The sequence below is a fragment of the Hemitrygon akajei genome, chromosome 5 (assembly GCF_048418815.1).
Source record: "Hemitrygon akajei chromosome 5, sHemAka1.3, whole genome shotgun sequence".
In the NCBI taxonomy this organism is placed as follows: Eukaryota; Metazoa; Chordata; class Chondrichthyes; order Myliobatiformes; family Dasyatidae; genus Hemitrygon; species Hemitrygon akajei.
The window spans coordinates 187,075,371-187,095,841 of NC_133128.1; the positions used below are offsets into that span (position 1 = coordinate 187,075,371).

Below are 20,471 nucleotides of genomic sequence, written 5' to 3' on the forward strand. Positions count from 1 at the left end.
GAGATTCTTATAGAATTCTTTTAGTAGTACAGTACAATACATTAAATACATTAAAAACTGAATTACAATTATATATATGTATATAGTGGATTCTGGTAAACTGGGACACATCATGGAAATAGTTAAAAATATAAAAAAGACAAACAGAGTTTAACTGAGTAATAAATTATGTATTTAAACAAAGTATTAAACAAATTAGAACACCACCAACGATACTGGTGTTTGCCCGTCATATCCAATAATGACAGGAAACCTGTGCAGGATAGTTTTTTAAAGTGTAAAAGCCATTCCACTGGGGCAGTTCCACTTCTTCGACCTTGGATGTCTGGGCCCAGGGGTATTGGTAGACATCACATCTGGGATTGACCATGCCTTCTGTTCCTCACCATGCCCTTCGGTCTCCATGAAACATTGTAGAACTGCCTTGCTAGCTGAGTACCGACCTCACTGTAAATCTCATCCACCCAGACAGGCCAGAAGTAGGTGGGTGGTAGTAAGAGACAAAGAAAAGGAAGCAGGTGGAGCCAAGTGGAGGGAGGGAGACATGAATACAGAGGATGATGAACAATAATACAAAAAGCACCAGTATTAAAATCATTCTGCCATTCTACATTCTAATCCTTGCTCTGATGTTGACTAGAAACTCACTCTGCAGAACTGGTTACTGTTCTTACGAGTATTTCCAACACCTTGTGACTTCATTTCACTGGCCAGAATCTGTCAGCAACTGGTTACTGTTCTTACGAGTATTTCCAACACCTTGTGACTTCATTTCACTGGCCAGAATCTGTCAGCAACTGGTTACTGTTCTTACGAGTATTTCCAACACATTGTGACTTCATTTCACTGGCCAGAATCTGTCAGCATTCAGCATTTATGGAATCTGGCTCTTTGGTGCTACGTGCATTGAAATCCCTAACTGGACAGTACTTCTGTTGGATGGTGTATCACTTAAAACAAAGTAAAAGGTCAACTTTATTTGCCATTTCTGCAATATACATGTATACTGCCAAACAAAAGATTAAAAGATTCAAATTACACTTATTATCAATGTATGTATGCAGTATACAACCCAGAGATTCAGCTTCCCACAGACAGCCAGGAAACAAAGAAACGTCACGGAATCCATTCAAAGAAAGACATCAAACCCCCCAACAAACAAAAAAATACAAATCTCACAAACGTCAAAAAATGAGGGAATAACACAGAATATAAAATAACAAGTAACATTCCTCTCCATCAAGGTGCACAACACTATACACCTAACCCACAAACAACACATTAAACAGTATTACCACAAGTAAATTAATAAATTATAAGCTGCATTTACAATACAAGTTTAAAAAGTAAACAATATAATGCTAGTGATGCTTCATATGTGGTGAGACCCGGGTGGCAGCAGGGAGTTCAGCAGTCTCACGACCAGGAAGGAAGAAGCTGTTTCCCATCCTAACAGTCCTTGTTCTAATGCTACGTGCCTCCTGGCTGGTGGTAGGGGATCAGAGAGATTGTTGCCTGGATAAAAGGAATCATTGACAATGCTAAGGGCCCTGCGTATGCAGCTCTCCTGGTAAATATCTTGAATGGGTGGAACAGAGACTCCAATGACCCTCAGATCATCAGTTTGCAATTCTCGTACAAGATGGTGATGCAGCTGGTCGGGACCTTCTCAGTGGTGCTCCTGTAAAAATTGGTTAGTTTGGTGGGGAGAAATGGAGCTTTGCTTGCCTCGATCTTGCAGCAAGTGGAGACGTTATTGTGCTTTCTTGACTAAAGAGGTGATGTTGAGGGATCAGAGGCATTGGTTATGTGCACCCCCAGAAACTTGTTACTCCTAACTCTCTCCACCGAGAATCCATTTATGTGCAGTAGGAGTCCACCGTCATCTGTTTGGTGTTGGCCACAGAGAGACTCAAGTTGTGGTACTGACACCATTCTACCAGCAGCTCTACCTCCTCACTGTGTGCTGTCTCATTATGCCACTGTCGTGTTATTGGCAAATTTAATGATTCCAGTTGAACTGGATCTAGCAGTTCAGTCATGTGTCAGCACCATGACCTGGAGGGTGCCAGTGCTCAGCGTAATAGAGCTAGAGATGTTGCTGTCAACACAGACTGACTATGGTCTTTCTGTCAGAAAGTCTAAGATCCTGTTACAGAAGCAGGTGTTGAGACCCAAGAGGAACAGTTTACCCACCGGCTCCTGAGGGATGATCATATTTAAACGCTATTTTGAAGTTGATAAGCAACATCCTGGTGGTTGAGGCATTATTTTCCAGGTGGTTGTGGGAAGATAGGGAGCTGTTGGGGTGTCAATGCAAGACACATAAAATGCTGGAGGAACTCAGCTGGCCAGGCAGCATTTATGGAAAAAAGTACATCTGTCGTTTTAGGCCGAAACTTTCCAGCATCTACAAATTTTCTCTTGTTTGTGTTAATGCAAGAAACATTTTTGAAACAGCTCTCATTTAGGGTGGCAGGGTAGAATTACGTCTCTACCAAAGGATATGTAAGCCACTCCTTCCATCCACTAGCCTGCAAGTCACCGTTGGACAAGCCTGCTTAACTCCCTCCCCCATGAAACAGGGTGACATGAAGCCTTGAGAGCAGGTGGTAGGATGGTCGTATGAAGAGTATTGATAATGGCTGGGGTCACCCATCTTGTAAAGACACTGCCCAGAAGAAGGCACTGGCAAAGCACTTCTGTAGGAAAAAAATTGCCAAGAACAATCATGGTCTTGGATAGAGAAAAGAACAAGCACAACTGCTTTGGAACTTCTCAGATTAAAGACAAATGGAAGACCATGATTGTGCACATTATCTGACACAACACATAATGATGATGATTGTCATTTTCTAGTAGAATTTGGCTTAATAATTCAGGAGAATAACTGATATTGTATCAGGCAGTAGGCATCCAATAACATTTCATTTTGCTTAGATGCAACTGAGCTGAGAAAAGCAGATTAATCAGGCACTATCCGAGGAGGCAAATATAACGTCGGGATTAGCTACCCCATGAGATATATAATGGAAGTTACAAATTTTGAAAGAAAGATTTCTAGTGTCCACATCCCTAAATTACTTTATCGCTGCTTAAGTATAGGGGCTCCCTGGGTTATAAACGACCTGAATTATGGAAATCTGGCTTTACACAATTCTCCCAAATATTTAAAAGCATTTTTAAAAATAGGAATAATCATAGTGCTTTGAGATACTTGTTAATGACTGGATACCATATAGTTCCAGTAGTTTACATATGTATTGTGATTGGCTGAATATTCAATGTAATAAAACAGGGTGTGTATAGAAAATGGATGTTTCTGACATCAGGAGAAATTGGTTTATTAACAGACTCCAGGAACAGAACTCTTAGGTTTATTTCTAGGAACTCTTATGACTGTCCCTAAGGGACAGAGGAATGAGCGAGTAGCTGACCAAAGTTGATTGGAAGGGGACACCAGCAAGGATGATGGGAAAGTGACAATGACTGGTGTTTCTGGAAACAATTCAGAAGGCGCTAGATTGATACATCACAAAGAAGAAGAAGTATTCTAAAGGCAGGATGATGCACCTGTGGCTGACAAGGAAATGCAAAGCCAACATAAAAGCAAAACTGAGGGCATATATAGAGCAAAAATTAGTGGGAAGTTAGAGCATTGAGAAACTTTTAAAAACAAACAGAAGGCAACTAAAAAAGTCAAAAGGGAGGGAAAGCTGAACTATGAAGGAAAGCTAGCCAATAATATCAAAGAGGAGACCAGAAGTTTTACCAAATAGATAAAGAGTAAAAGAGACACAAGTGTAGAGATTGGACCGCTGGAAAATGATGGTGGAACAGTTGTAATGGTGGGACAAGGAAATGACAGACAAAATGAATAAGTATTTTGCATCGATTTTCACTGTGGAAGACACTGGCAGAATGCCTGAAGTTTCAGATTGTCAGAGGGCAGAAGTGAGTGCAGTTGCTGTCATTGGGGAAGAAGTGCTTTGGAAACTGAAAGGTCTGAAAATAGACAAATCACCTGGACCAGATAGACTACACCCCAGGGTTCTGAAAGAGATAGTTTAAAAGATTGTGGAAGCATTAATAATGATCTTTTAAGTATCATTTGTTTCCAGAGGACTGGAAAATTGCAAATGTCCCTCAACTTTTCAAGAAGGGAGGAGGCAGAAGAAAGGAAGTTAGAAGCCAGTAAGCCTGACCTCAGTCATTAAGAAGGTTTTGGAGTCAATTGTTAAGGATATATTTTCAGGGTACTTGGAGGCACATGATAAAATAGGCCAAATTCAGCATAGTTTCCTTAAGGGAAAATATTGCCTGGCAAATTTGTTGGAATTTGCTGAGGAATTAACAAACAGGATAGACAAAGAAGACTCTGTGGAAATCCTGTACTTGGATTTTCAGAAGGCCTTTGACAAAGTGACACACATGAGGCTACTTATCAAGATAAGAACCCATGGTGTCACTGGAAAGATACTAAGAAGGATAGAGGATTGGCTGATTGGCAGGAAGCAAAGAGTAGCAGTAAAGGGAGACTTTTCTGATTGACTGACGGTGACCAGTGGTGTTCTGCAGGGGTAAGTGTTAGGACCAGTGACTTGGATGATAGAATTGCTGGCTTTGTGACAAGTTTGCAAACGATACAAAAACAGATGGGGAGCAGGTAGTTTTGAAGAAGCTGGGATGCAGCAGAAGAATTTCCACAGATTAGGAGAATGGGCAAAGAAGTAGTGGATGGAATATATTGCTGTGATGTGTATGGCCATGCTCTGGGGTAGAGGAAAAAAGCATAGATTATTTTCTAAATGGGGTGAAAATTCAAAAATCAGAAGCTCAAAGAAACTTGAGTGTCCTCATGTAGGATTCATTAAAGGTTTATTTGCTGGTTGGATCAGTGGTGAGGAAGGCAAATATGATGTTAGCATTCATTTCAAGAGGAGTAGCATATAAAAGCAAGGATGTAATGATGAGACTTTATAAAGCATCGGTGAAGTCTCACTTGGAGTATTGTGAGCAGTTTTGGGCTCTTTATTTAAGAAAGGACATGCTGACATTGGAGATGGTTCACAGAAGGTTCACGAGAATGATCCCAGGAATGTAAGACTTATCGTATGAGAAGCGGTACATGGCACCATGCCTGTACTCACTGCAATTCAGAAGAATGAGGGGATCTTATTGAAATCTATTCAATGTTGAAAGGCCTAGATAAAGTGGCGGTGAAGAGAATGTTTCCTAGGGGTGAGGAGTCTGGAATCAAATGGCACAGATTGGAGATGAGGACGATTTTCTTTAGCCAGAGCTGAAGAATCTGTGGAATTCGCTACCACAGGTGGCTGTGAAGGCTAGGACACTGGATGTGTTTAAGACGGAGGTTGATAGATTCTTGGTTAGTCAGGGCATGAAAGGTTATGCGGAGAAGGCAGGAAAATGGTATTCAAAGGGAAATAGATCAGCCATGATGAAATGACGGAGCAGACTTGATGGGCCCAATGGCCTGATTCAGCTGCTATGTCTTACAGTTTTATGGCCTGTATTATTAACCAAGGTCACTGGTGTAATATGCAAATATAGCAACTGATGTGAACACGGCAATCTCCCATAAGTTGCATTAGAGTAGCTAGTTGATCTGTTATTGCATTGTGGAGTGAGGGATAAATATTGGCATGGATACTGTGGATGGATCATCCCTGAATTTCTGTGAAGTCGAGTATGGGCAGGGCCTCTATTTAGTATTTAATCTGAAAGAAAGATGGCACATTAGAGAGGCAACTTTGTCTCTCATTGCTCTGCAGGAGGATCAGATGAGAAGTATCAGAAAATCTTTGCTATTTGTTGAGAAAAATTTGCAAATAGATTTCATAGCATGCACACAGATTGTGATAGAGAAAATGACAATGTCTTTCTGCTTCTAATTACCGACATTTACTGTTTTATTCATAAAACTGGTTATTTGCATATCATTTGCCAATGGTAATTTGGTTTATACAATTTTATGAAACACCCAGATAGATAAGACCATAAGATATAGGAGCAGAATTAGGCCATTGAGTCTTCTCCACCATATCATCATGGCTGATCCATTTCCCTCTCAAACCCAATCTTCTGCCTTCTCGCCATATCCCTTCACGTTCGATTAATCAAGAATCTATTAACCTCTGCCTTAAATATACTCAATGACGATCTGCACCGCCTGCCTGTGCCAACAAATTCCACAAATTCACCACCTTCTGGCTACAGATATTCCTCCTCATCTCCATTCTAAATGGACTTTCCTCTATTCTGGGGCTGTGTCCTCAGGCCTTAGAATCCCCACCATAGGAAACATCCTCTCCACATCCACTCTGTCGAGGTCTTTCAGCATTCAATATTTTCAATGAGGGGGAATAATAGGAATTCCTGGATTCTTTAAAATTAGGGTTCCTGTTGAATGGCTAGGAGACAAACAAATTCAATAGGACTACTTTGATGAATAGAGTTGTATTATAGGAAAATTCCCATCCCATTAAAGAGCAACTTATTCCTTCTAATGGTCTGAGCTGGCAATAATATCTCCATCCTGAATTCTCCACATCAGCATCTCAGTTGTCCTTGGTTGAAGAGGACCAAATCCACTTCCTCCAATGACTTACGATAATCGTCTCTAAAGATGATTTAAACAACTTGTTTCTGTCAGCCTTTCTGACCATACAAACACTGCTTACTCTGTTGCTGGTTTTCTCTGCCTCGCCCAAGGTTTAGAATCTGAGATTTGAGATGAGCCTCTCCTTTCAAAGTACCCACTTTCTGGTTTGGACACAGAGAAAACAGACTCCTCTGTCATGCAGTCTGTCTGGATGCCATTTCTACAGCGATTAGAAGGGATGATCCCTGAAGCAAGCACTGGAAGTGCATAATACTCCACACCACCTTCAGTTAGTATTGCCAATGGTGGTTTATACTGCAGTATTTGTATCCTTGCACTCTTATCATCTGTAACAGCTGCAGACAAATTAAATGCTTGCCTTTTCTTTCCGGTTGCACCAGCCATTGAGACCTGCTCACCCATTTAACTCCATGTGAGGCTTTAAGTTACCCATTGCCTTAATTCCCTCGCCTCTTACCAATTGTACCGTAGTTAGGTCCCTGGTGAGAGGATTCACACACATGACACGCAGGAATTAATGAATTTAAGTGATTACAAGAGGACCTGCTATGCCCGGTATAATAACCCTTAGGCCAGCATGCTGGAAACAAAAGAATTAAGAGCCTAATTAATTGCATCTGCTTTCTGTTTAATTTAGTACCTGCAGTGGTGCTGCATTGCTTCAGAGATGCTAAGCACATCTATAACATTAATAATTTATTGTGAGCTGATCAGTCATTGTTTTCTGAATTCCTGTGCAATCTGAAGTAGTAAGTTTGATAGATGGACTGCAATAGTTTAATCATCATTCCAGTCATGTGTTGAAGTTCATCTTTGTCACTGATAATTCCTGAAGACCGTTTTATGATTTAGCATCATTTGATCTTTCTGTCAAAAAGATATTGAATAGTTTCTGTTCTCTTCTTATGCAGGCCATGAGTTCATTCAATGACAATTGTGGGATTATTTGGTATATCAAATGATATGATGGTGTTGTAATTACTATTTGACTCATGCTGTCAAAATGTGATAAAACTACAAACGATTACAAAGCGCTGAATAGGAAGGTCGGTCTGACACACTCAGGGGATTTTTGTTTTGTCCTCAGAAGAAGGTCCTTGGTGTAGATTCTGTAACTCCTAACCTTAAAATTAACAGCAAGAAAAAGACAGAAGCCAAGGTGAACGTGTCTTAGCTCATTTTTACATATAACCCATAATAAATTATTTAAACAAATAAATAATGTTTACTCAGGCAATATATTTACAATATTACTGAAATATTAAATACACCTCCCTGCTTAGACATAAACTCCAATTTATCATCTGTGCAAAAGCATCCTGTCAAGATGGCACCTGCATACAATGTTCCTTCGGTTAACATCAACTGGATAGATCATGAAACCATACATTTCGTTTGTTTTATGTATGTTACCTTTGTTTTTCATCTTGGACGTGGTCTGGAAATGTTGGAGCCTGTGATTTGCTGTTCAGAGATTGTTAGGGCGTTCCAGCGCTCTGCAGTCTTCGAGAGGATTCCGGGTATGTATGAACCTCATAGTGGGCAGGCTGTGGGACAGGGTGTAAGCCGATGTCCGACTTCATGTCACCAATTAAAGCTTCTGTTGTTCACCAATTAAAGCGACAAGGGAGATTGAAACCTCGAGGCGAATGCGGAGGGTGACCACTGGCTGCCTGCCTTTTGATCACTCTGCTACGGAGCGGGAAGAGCCTGCTGCTCTGCCCGGAGAGTGCTTCCCAGGTTTTCTGCGTTTTGGATGTGGACTTGGACTATAAACCTTTTTTTTTGCAGTCTTACCGTTTTTTGTATTCTGTGTTTTTCATTTGATCTTTCTCGGTGTAGGGAGGGGTATTTGGTGGTTGATGTACCTGTTCCAATTTGTTCATTTTATTTGCGTGGGAGGAAGGATTTGAGAGTTGATGTGCTTATTCTGTTTTAGTTTGTTTTTTGTGTGGGAGGAGGGATTTGGGGGTTGATGATCGTGCTGCCTTTCTTTTCTTTCTTGACTTCATGGCCACCCAGAGAAGAATTTCAGAGTTTAAATTAACCTTTGAACCTTTGAACAGTCTTGGGTCTAAGACTTTTCACAATACTGTATTTGACAATGTGGTGCAGAGAGTGAGTTTGTAAATCTGGAGGAAAGGACATTGGGAATGGTGAGGGTGGAGTGACATGGGACTGGCATGGGACAGGTGGCAGAGAAGGAATGCCAGGAGTGGGGGGGGGGGGTCTATTTTATATATATATATATTTTGTACAGACTTTTGTACAGTAATGTATATACAGTGTGTGTATATATATATAATATATAGTGTGTGTGTGTGTGTGTATATATGTAGACACACACACACACACACAGAGGAATAATGTGGATCATAATGTGTGAGTACAGTGTCTGATGTCACCATTTCCTTAACTGTTTGGAAAGCCACCTCACACTGTCTTAACCATTGCGATTTCTTCCCAATCTGTAGTAATGTGTTGAAGGAGTGGAGCACGGTAGCCTGGTATGGCAGGATCCTGGTATAATAATTGCCAAGCCCTAAAAAGGACGGCAACTCTGACATGAACTTTGGCCTGAGCATCCACCAGCACCACTTGAATTTTCTCAGCATACTCGTGTAATCCTTGTGCATCAATCATGTGATACTTGGTTTGAAGAATTCACACTTGTTACATCATGTCTAAGCCCATAATCTTCTAACCTTTTTCATGCTGTCTTTAGAGTTTGGAGATGTTTCTTGTCATCCTCACTGGTAACAATGATGTCATCCAGGTAACACTGAGAACTTGACCTGTCTTATAGCACCTGGTCCATAGCTTTCTGCTGGAATGCAGGTCAGAATCAGTTTTATTATCACCGGCATGTGATGTTAAAATTTATTAACTTAGCAGCAACAGTTCAATGCAATACACAATCTAGAAAAAAAACCCAAAATAAACTAATATTAAATAAATAAATAAATTATAGTACACATATATTGAATAGGTTAAAAATCATGCATAAAGCAGAAATAATATATATTTTAAAAAGTGAGGTAGTGTCTAAGGGTTCAATGTCCATTTAGGAATCGGATGGCAAAAGGGAAGAAGCTGTTCCTGAATCGCTGAGTTTGTGCCTTCAGGATTCTGTACCTCTTACCTGATGGTAACAGTGAGAAATGGGCATGCCCTGGGTGCTGGAGGTTCTTAATAATGGATGCTGCCTTTCTGACACACCACTCCTTGAAGATGTCCTGGGTACTTTGTAGGCTAGTACCCAAGATGGAACCGATTAAATTTACAACCTTCTGCAGCTTCTTTTGGTCCTGTGCAGTAGCCCTCCATACCAGACAGTGATGCAGCCTGTCAGAATTCTCTCCACGGTACAACTATAGAGGTTTTTGAGTGTATTTGTTGATATACCAAATCTCTTCAAACTCCTAATGAAGTAAACTATAACTGCTGTCTTGAATTCTTTATAACTGCATCGAAATGCTGGGACCAGGTTAGATCCTCAGAGATCTTGACACCCAGGAACTTCTGATCCTTCTAAGAGGATTGGTATGTGTTCCTTCATCTTACCTTTCCAGGAGTCCACAATCAGCTCTTTCATCTTTCTGATGTTGAGTGCCAGGTTGTTGTTGTGACAGCACTCCACTAGTTGGCATATCTCACTCGTATATGCCCTCCCATCACCACCTGAGATACTACCAACAATGGTTGTATTGTATTGTTGTATTATGGATGGTATTTGATCAATGCCTAGCCACACAGTCTTGGATATATAGAGAGTAGAGCAGTGTGAAAGCTAAGCACACATCCCTGAGGTGCACCAGTGTTGATCGTCAGTGAGGAGGAGATGTTATCACCAATTGACACAAATTGTGGTCTTCCAGTTAGTAAGGTGAGGATCCAATTGCAGAGGGAGGTACAGAGGCCCAGGCTCTGCAACTTCTCAGTCGGGATTGTGGGAATGATGGTATTAAATGCTGAGCTATTGTCGAAGAACATCGTCCTGACATGGGTGTTTGCGTTGTCCAGGTGGTCTAAAGCTGTGTGGAGAGCCATTGAGATAGATTGCATCTGCCGTTAACCTATTGTGGTGACAGGCAAATTGCAATGGGTCCAGGTCCTTGCAGAGGCTGGAGTTCAGTCTAGTCATGACCAACCTCTCAAAGCATTTCATCACTGTAGATGTGAGTGCCACTGGGTGATAGTCATTAAGGCTGCTCAGGTGCAGATGCTATTCCAAAAATAAACCTATTATATCAATAAAGGTCTTTGTGAGCATTTATGGTGTGAAGCACTCTGGACTCTTCTATCTCCATCAGTAGTTGGGCCACAGCTGAGTATACCTTGTTGAAACGTTTTCTCCCAGAAAGGATTGCAAAGATATCCTCTATCCTGGGCAGAGTGTATCGATCTGCTTTCAGTACCAGGTTAATGGTGACTTTAAAATCACCTGAAATCCTGACAGACCCATCCTTCTCGGCTTACTGGAACACTGGCATTGCCCATGGGCTCCTTTCCTCCTTCAACCTTCATGTGATCTGTCTCACTGGCTACTTTATCACAGATGGTATAAGAACTGAATGGGCTTTTCAAAACTACGGTGTGGCATTTGCACTTAACAGAATTTTACCCTTGATATGTTTGAGTTTTGCAATGCCATCCTTGAAAACTGCTGTAGCATCATACAGTACCTTTCTTAATTATCTTTCAGACTCTATTGCAGGGGTTGTCGCATGCAAATGGTGGATGGATCTCCAATCAGATTGTAGTTGTCTCAGTCAGTGATGACCCACAATGCTGGTCCTCCTGTTTTTACGACATACAAGCCCAATGTGGCTTAATAGATGTTGTATTTCACTTTTACAAATGCCATCTCCACAGGATGACATTTTCCCCCGTATATTTTCTTCGTTAGACATCTAAAGGCTTCAGTTTATTATCTTTGAAATGCCATTCAAACTCATTTTCTAGAATGATTGGAACAGCTGAACCAATGTCCAATTGTATTTTGATTAATTTAAACATTCATTTCTGGTGTATGCCATTTTGCTTGCCTATTGTTAGTTTTTGCATTGTAAATCTTAAGACTACCCAATCTGAGTCACTCTCATCATAATCAGATGTTTCATCAACCCCATGCCGATTAATGCTATTTTTGAAACTGCAACTTAACTTTTTATCTTTTTCTCTTCCCTTTGCAGTCCATTTATGTCTGACTGCCTGACCTGCTCTTTATATGTGTCCTACTTTGTTGCATTTCTGCAAGTTTCACCTTTAAACCTGCATTGGTCTGGTCTATGTGAGCCCCTGCCACAATGGTAACACAACTTGTTTGACTAGGTAAATTTCTGTTTAGACGTTGAAACTGTGTTCATGCTCTCTTTTATTCCTGACTGCAACTCAGTTGTGCCTCTCTTCAACTGCACTTTCAAATGTGAGTTGTGCTTCCCTTAGGAGATGTTTGTAAATGTTTTCTTGTAAGATACCACAAACTAAATGATTTCTCAGTGCACCATTAGACCCATTACTGAAAGGACAGTGCTCAAATGGTCTCTACAATTTAGCCATGTACACTGAAGTGGACTTAACTTCCTTTTGATCCTGCTTATGAAACCCAAAGTGTTCTGCCCTCAATAATGGTTTTGGTTCTAAATGTTCCTGCATTACTTTTATGACATCAGCAAAGCTCATTTTGGCTGGTTTGGTTGGAGCAGTCAAACATCTAACCAAACTGTATGCCTTTAAATCTAATACACTCAGCAAAATTGGCACTTGCTTCTCATTGGCTATTCCATTTGCTTCAAAGTACTTCCCAATTTGTTCTGTATACATATTCTAGTTCAAGTGAACGTGACTATCTTTCCAGCCAGTTTTGTTCTTTTTTAAATTTGTGATTATCATCTGGTGGTCACTGTTTATGAACCCATGATTTGTATATGTTCTGTTTTTGTTTCCGTTGTCATCATGGTCTCTTTTTCTGAAGAGACATGTGCTGTGCTGTTTTTTTTTTAAACTTGAATGTCTCGCCACGCTTCAACAGGTAGGTAGTTGCTTTGTGATCATTTAAAACTTAAATGTCACCACTGCTATGTTTTGTAACTCCAAGACATAAAACTAATTGCAAGGAAAAGACAGGAGCCAAGGAGAACGTGTCTTAGTTCATTTTTACTTTAAGCGTGGTAGTGTGATGACATATGCAATTCACATATTTTTACATATAACCCATAATGTATTGTTTAAATAAATAAGAAGTGTTCACTCAAACAATATATTTACATATTAATCAAATATTACCAAAATATGTTATGCAGAACACTAGGATTATGAAATACTTACAAAATTTTGGCATCTTTAATATTGTTTTCCTCCGCATACTTCTTTCAGGGAAAATAGACGCAGGAATTGGCCAGTTAGCCCTTTAAGCCTGTTCTCATCATTGTATATTGTAATTGATTGATCCTTTATTTTAGCCTTATTCTTGCTCTCTCCGCATTCATCTTTATGCCAATTGAGTCCTGCTCATTTCTTAAAATTCTGTTAAATAGCTTTTCAGCCCAAAAACTGAGACATATTATCATATAGTTATGCACATGTCAAACAAGATTTACCATGAGCACTTCCAACAGCTGTGAAATTTTAATTTGCATATAATTTGTAGTGTTGTTCTCTTGTGGTTTATGAAATGTGTCCTTTCAGTATGTTAAAAGCTTTTTAAATGCAATGCATTGTAACTAGAATGATAATTTGGAAGTACTTTGACTGGAAATGCTGCAATGGTAAGGCATATTCATTATTGTAAATTTGTTTTTCCAACCTATGTAATTTTCTTAGAACAAAAAGTCCCACCTCTGAATCTCACTAGGCAGAGATTTAAAAGATACCTTTTAAAGAATTTTTTAAGGGAGAACATCCATTTCAAGATAACTCCACATAATTAAGGTATATCTGAAGTAATCCACTTTGCTTTCCATGATCATTTGTTCGTTATGTGCCGTGTCATGTGACACGGGCATTCACGGTCTTTAACCATGAGTGTTCATGGAAATTTTTTCTACAGAAGTGGTTTGCCATTGCCTTCTTCTGGATAGTGTCTTTATAAGATGGATGCCTCCTACCATTATCAATACTCCTTAGAGATTGTCTAGCTGGCACCAGTGGTCACATTACCAGGAATTGTGATATGAATTAGCGGCTCATGCAACCATCCACCACCTGCTGCCTTGGCTTCACATGACCCCAAGTGGGGAGCTAAGCCGGTGCTACACCTTGCCTAAGGGTGACCTGCAGGCTAGTGGAGGGAAGGAGCGCCTTACTCTTCCTTTAGAAGAGACATATTTCCACCCCAGCACCCAGCTTTCTTCATGGGCCTCAATACTTAACTGGGAGTTGCATACCAGATTTGTTCTGATGTGACATCTAATACAGTCGATCTTTGGATTCTTTCCTCTCTGCGGCTTGTGGCACATCAGGTGGCAACCTTGCCATTTCTTTAGCATTTGTCTATTTTACAAGGCCGAGTTGCTAGCTTGATGCTCAACCTAGCACGGATGGAAAGTGGGCAAGGAGCCGGCCGGATTCGAACCTGGGTCCAGTTGCCTCAAAGTCCGGTGTGGATGCCACTACACCACCAGCCAGCCTGTCAGTGGATGCTATTAACTTCGGTGAAAGTAGCAGAAGGAAACCTAAACTGTCATGTACATGACTGGTATACCAGAGGCCTGGACTAACAATCTCTAGGCCCTAGTTCAAAGTACACCATGGTAGCTGGACAGTTTAAATTCAATTGATAATCTAAAAATTAATAAAATTCTCATAATGGTGTTGATGATATCTGACCATTGTAAAAGCTCATTTTCCTTTCAGGAGAAAACAAAGTGCAATCTTATTCTGTCTGGACAACATGTGATTGCAGACCCACTGTATGCGTTGACTTTTAAAACCCCTTTACGTTGCCTCGAAAACCATTTAGGTATACTTTTATGTTGCAATCAAACATAGAAAAAAGTCAACCAAAGAGCCACCTTCATTGACCTGGGCACTGAATTCAGACATGGCAAAGTCTTTCCCCAGTCCAATGAACCAGCTAAGTCCTCCTCTCAAATATCCAGGATCTGGAGTCTAAATTAGGAGTATTGTTCCACAGATTAGCAACAATATGCTACTCTGGAGGAATTTCTTTCACCAGAGGGTGATGAATCTTTGGAATTTAATGCCACATGCAGCTGTGGAGGCCGGGTAACTGGGTACAGTCAAGGTGGGGGTCGATAGATTCTTGATTAATTTGGGCGTGAAATGTTATGGGGAGAAGGCAGGAGAATACAGTTGAGAGGAGAATGGATTGGCCATGATGAAATAGCGGCGCAGACTTAATGGGCTGAATGGCCTAATTCTGCTCCTATGTCTTATGGTCTAATATAATATAGATATACAGGTGTCCCCCGCTTTACGAAAGTTTGCTTTACTCCACTTCACTTTTACAAAAGACCTACATTAGCACCTGTTTTCGCTAACCAAAAGAAATCCAAAGAGGATTTTTGCTTTTACAAAAAAAGGGCGCCCGCTTTGAACTTGTGTTTACCCTGAGAAAGACTACCATGACCGTGAAGCCTTGCGCGGGCAGGTGTGTGCACATGTGTGTACGTGCGGATTTCTTTCTCCAAATCGGTTTTGGCTAAATCTTCCCGATTCTGGTAAGTGAAACTGCACTGTACATACATCATCTCTACTTTATATAGGCTGTGTATTTATATCATTCTTGTTTTTACTATATGTTAGTGTTATTTTAGGTTTTCTGTGCTATTTGATGATTTGGTAGGTTATTTTTTGGGTCTGGGAATGCTCAAGAATTTTTCCCATATAAATTAGTGGTAATTGCTTCTTCACTTTATGCCATTTCGGCTTACGAAAGGTTTCATAGGAACGCCCTACTTTCGGATAGCAAGGGAAACCTGTACTCACAGAACATGATTCACAGAGAATGTGCTCAACCCCTCTATTACCATCTCTGGGTACATCCTGTTCCAGCAACAGGATCGTTTGCTGCAGAAGAGGGATTACCAGTGAGTCGCTTCAACATCAGCTCCAGACCTCAGGAAATCTCATGGCATCAGCTTAAATGAGGGGAATAAAGCCACCTTATGCTTATTTTAACATGCAGGTCATTTGGGCAAATCAGGTTGGTAATGGATCTCAAGAGAGTGAGTTTGTTCAATATGTAAGAGATAGCTTTTTAGAGCAGTTTGTCATTGAGCCTACCAGGGGATCAGCTATACTGGATTGGGTGTTATGTAATGAACAGGAGGCGATTAGGAAGCTTATAGTAAAAGAACCCTTAGGAGGCAGTGATCACAGCATAAAATTTGATAGGGAGAAAGTAAATAGTGACGTAGCAGTATTTCAGTGGAGTAAGGGAAATTACAGTGGTATGAGAGAGGAGTGGGCCAAAGTTAATTGGAAGAAGCTGCTGGCAGGGATGTCAGCAAAGCAGCAATGGCGTGTGTTTCTGAGAAAAATGAGGAAAATGCAGGACATGTATTCCGAAAATGAAGAAATACTCAAATGGGAAAATAGTACAATCGTGGCTGACGAAGGAAGTCTAACTTAATGTGAAAACAAAAGAGAGGGCATGCAGCAAAGCAAAAATTAGTGGGAAGATAAGAGGATTGGGAAGTTTTTGAAAACCTACAGAGAGCAACTAAAAAAAAATCATTAGAAGGAAAAAGATGGAATATGAAAGCAAGCTAGCAAATAATATCAAAGTGGAGAGTAAAAGTTGAAAAAAAACTTTCAAGTATGTTAAAAATAAAAGAGAAATGAGAGTGGATATAGGACCACTAGAAAATGAGGCAGGAGAAATAATAATGGGGGGGGGGATGGGCAAGGAGATGGCTGATGAACTAAATGAGTATCTTGCATCAGTCTTCACTGTGGAAGACACTAGCAGTGTGCCTGATGCTCTAGTGTGTGAAGGAAGAGAAGTGGGTGTAGTTACTGTTACAAGGGAGAAGGTGCTCAAAATGTTGAATGACATAAAGGTACATAAGTCACCCAGTCCAGATGAACTGCACCCCAGGGTTCTGAAAGAGGTGGCGTTATAGATTGAGGTGGCAATAGAAATGATCTTTGAAAAATCATTGGACTCTGACATGGTGCCAAGAGGTCTGGAAAATTTCAAATATCACTCCACTCTTTAAGAAAGGAGGGAGGCAGCAGAAAGGAAATTATAGACCAGTTAGCCTGACGATCAGTGTTAGGAAATATGTTAGAGTCAATTGTTAAGGATGAGGTGATGGAGTACTTGGTGAGACAGAACAAGTTAGTACGAAGTCAGCATAGTTTCCTTCAGGGAAAATCCTGCCTGACAAACCTGTTAGAACTCTTTGAGGAGACTACAAGTAGGATAGTTAAAGGGGATGCAGTGGATATTGTATATTTGGATTTTCAGAAGGCCTTTGACAAGGTGCCACACATGAAGCTGCTTACCGAGTTAAGAGCCCATGGTATTACAGGAAGGTTACTAACATGGTTAGAGCATTTGCTGATTGGTAGGAGGCAGCGAGTGGGAATAAAAGGACACTTTTCTGGTTGGCTGCCAGTGACTAGTGGTGTTCAGCAGGGGTCGGTGTTGGGACCACTTCTTTTTCTATCGTATATAAATGATTTAGATGATGGAATAGGTGGCTTTGTTGCCAAGTTTGTAGATGATATGAAGATTGGTGGAGGGGCAGATAATGCTGAGGAAACAGGTAGGATGCAGAAGGACTTAGACAGATTAGGAGAATGGACAAGAAAGGGGCAACTGAAATGTAATATAGGAAGATGCATGGTCATGCACTTTGGTAGTAGAAATAAATGTGCAGACTATTTTCTAAAAGGGAGAAAATCCAAAAATCTGAGATGCAAAGCGACTTGGGAATCCTTGTACAAACCACCCTGAAGTTTAACTTGCAGTTTGAGTCAGTGGTGAGGAAGAAACAAATTTGTGGACTATTTCCTAAAAAGGCAGAATATCTGAAAATCTGAAATGCCATGGGTCTTGGGAGTCCTTGTAGAGAACACCCTGAAGGTTAACTGTCAGATTAAGTTGGTGATGAGGAAGGCAAATGCCATGTTAGCATTCATTTCAAGAGGTCTAGAATACAAGAGCAGGGAGGTGATGCTGAGGCTTTATAAAGCACTGGTGAGGCCTCACCTTGAGTATTGTGAACAGTTCTGGGCCCCTCATCTTAGAAAAGGTGTGCTGGCATTGGAGAGGATCCAGAGGAGGTTCACAAGTATGATTCCAGGAATGAAAGGGTTATCATACAAAGAGCATTTGATGGCTCTAGGTCTGTACTCACTGGAATTCAGAAGCATGAGGTGGGATCTCATTGAAACCTTTCTAATGTTGAAAGGCCTAGACAAGGATGTTTCCTATGGTGGGAGAGTCTAGGACAAGAGGGCATAGCCTCAGGATAGAAGGGCACCCTTTCAAAACAGAGATGCAGATAAATTTCTTTAGCCATTGGGTGGTGAATTTGTGGAACTTGTTGCCACACGCATCTGTGGAGGCCAGGTTGTTGTGTGTATTTAAGGCAGAGAATGATAGGTTCTTGATTGGACATAGCATCAAAGGTTACAGGGAGAAGACTGGGAACTGGGGTTGAGGAGAAGAGTAAAAAAGGGTCAGCCATGATTGAATGGCGGAGCAGACTCAATGAGCCAGATGGCCTAATTCTGCTCCTATGTCTTATGGGCTAATGGTGTTATGGTCTATTACTTAACTGAACACACTCAGGGAGCCAGTCTATGTCTACAATGCTCCTTCAGCGCTGGTCATGACTTCAGCCTGAACCAGGCCATGGATTCAAAAGAAAGAGGCCAAGCCTCCTGCATATGCCATTCTTATACTCCTGAGGTGTTTAGAACTGGAAACTGGTGCCGTGGCACGCAAACCAACCATTGGGAAAGAGCAGCGGTAGAAGAGGATTTCAAACGGCAAATAAGCTAACCCCCAGCACTACACCTGCCAAAAAGAGCCCTAAGTAGCAGGAGCCTCAGTGCTGTGAACATTGACCTGATGTGGAGTATTTAATCTTTCGGTGAACTTGGAAGGTTTTGTGATGACATTGGTGGCATTTTTCTGGAGCCCTATGTGCCGGATGTAGATTTCAGAAACATACAGGTTGTCAGGGAGCACCGCTGCCCAAACGACTGAGTTTTGTATCACTTCATTGGCAAATTTCATCATCAATATCTGCTTTCATTGACTTTAATAATGGGTGAAAGCAAATCCTTTATTTGTCAGTGAGGGTCAGCTCATGAGACAGTGGGGTAATACAGCCGGTTATGGATTTTCTGATCAAGACAGCACAAATATGATAACCCAAATTTCCTTCTCCTCTTCTGCAAATCTTTCAGGTTCTAAAGTCATAGAAACACAGAAATCCTACAGCACAATACAGGCCCTTCAGCCCACAACGCTGTGCTAAACATGTCCCTACCTTAGAAATTACTAGGCTTACCCATAGCCCTCTAGTTTTCTAAGCTCCATGTACCTATCCAAAAGTCTCTCAAAAGACCCTATCGTATCCGCGTCCACCACCGTTGCCAGCAGCCAATTTCACGCACTCACCACTCTCTGAGTAAAAAAACTTACCCCTGACATCTCCTTTGTACCTACTTCCCAGCACCTTAAACCTGTGTCCTCTTATAACCATTTCAGCCCCGGGAAAAAGACTCTGACTATCCAAATGATCAATGCCTCTCATCATCTTATACACCACTATCAGGTCACCTCCCATCCTCTGTCGCTCCAAGGAGAAAAGGCCGAGTTAGTGAAAACATTTCTTCTTCTTCTGGAATTAATGACTGAGTTCTCTCATGGAGCTATATTCAAATTAAATACCAAAGGAAGTCAAGTTCTTTGAAACCTGGATGACACTTAGTATAAGGAATTAGCTCCATATTTAATTTAATGAACAACTGAGTTTCAATGGCTGTGAATGGGTGTTTCATGAGAGGCCTATAATAAATTAGCTTTATTTCTAAATGCTCCCCTTTCAAGTCAAATCAAGTCATTTTTTATTGCTATTTCAACCATAACTGCTGGTACAGTACACAGTAAAACGAGACAATGTTTTTCAGGACCATGGTGCTACATGAAACAATATAAAAACTACACTGAGCTATGTAAAACAATACAAAATCTACACTAGATTACAGACCTACCCAGGACTGCATAAAGTGCACAAAACAGTGCAGGCATTACAATAAATAATAAACAGGACAACAGGCACAGTAGAAGGTAGTAAGTTGGTGTCAGTCCAGTCTCTGGGGATTGAGGAGTCTGATGGCTTGGGGGAAGAAACTGTTACATAGTCTGGTCGTGAGAGCCCGAATGCTTCGGTGCCTTTTCCCAGATGGCAGGAGGGAGAAGAGTTTGTATGACAGGTGCGCGGGGTCCTTCATAATGCCATTTGCTTTGCGGATACAGCATGTGGCGTAAATACTCTTTCTAATAAGCCACTTCTTAAGGTATCATTTTATCTATCAGAGGAGATTTTCAACCTCAGAAAATGTGCTTATAAACATTGTGTCAATCTCAAAAACAGCATTTTAACCATTCAATAAATATAGCTCTCAAATACTCAGCAGTCTAACATTTACCTTCAAAGCATATGACTGAGTGAAACACCGGGTGACAACTGGTCAAATTACACATCAGCAAGCCCTACTTGCCTTATCTATGACAGCTGAATAGCATCATAGTAGTTTTCAAATGTGAAAATTCCATCTCTGTCCATTTATTGTAATATATCCTAATGTGACTCTACATCTAAACTTAATTGTA

The 20,471-nt window shown here is 40.8% G+C and overlaps 1 protein-coding gene across 2 annotated transcripts in view; it reads left to right on the forward strand.

The window, feature by feature from the left end:
• The window catches only part of LOC140728560 (ceramide synthase 6-like), a 292,767-nt gene that overhangs the window by 149,988 nt on the left and 122,308 nt on the right, over positions 1 to 20,471 (forward strand). The window lies entirely within an intron of this gene.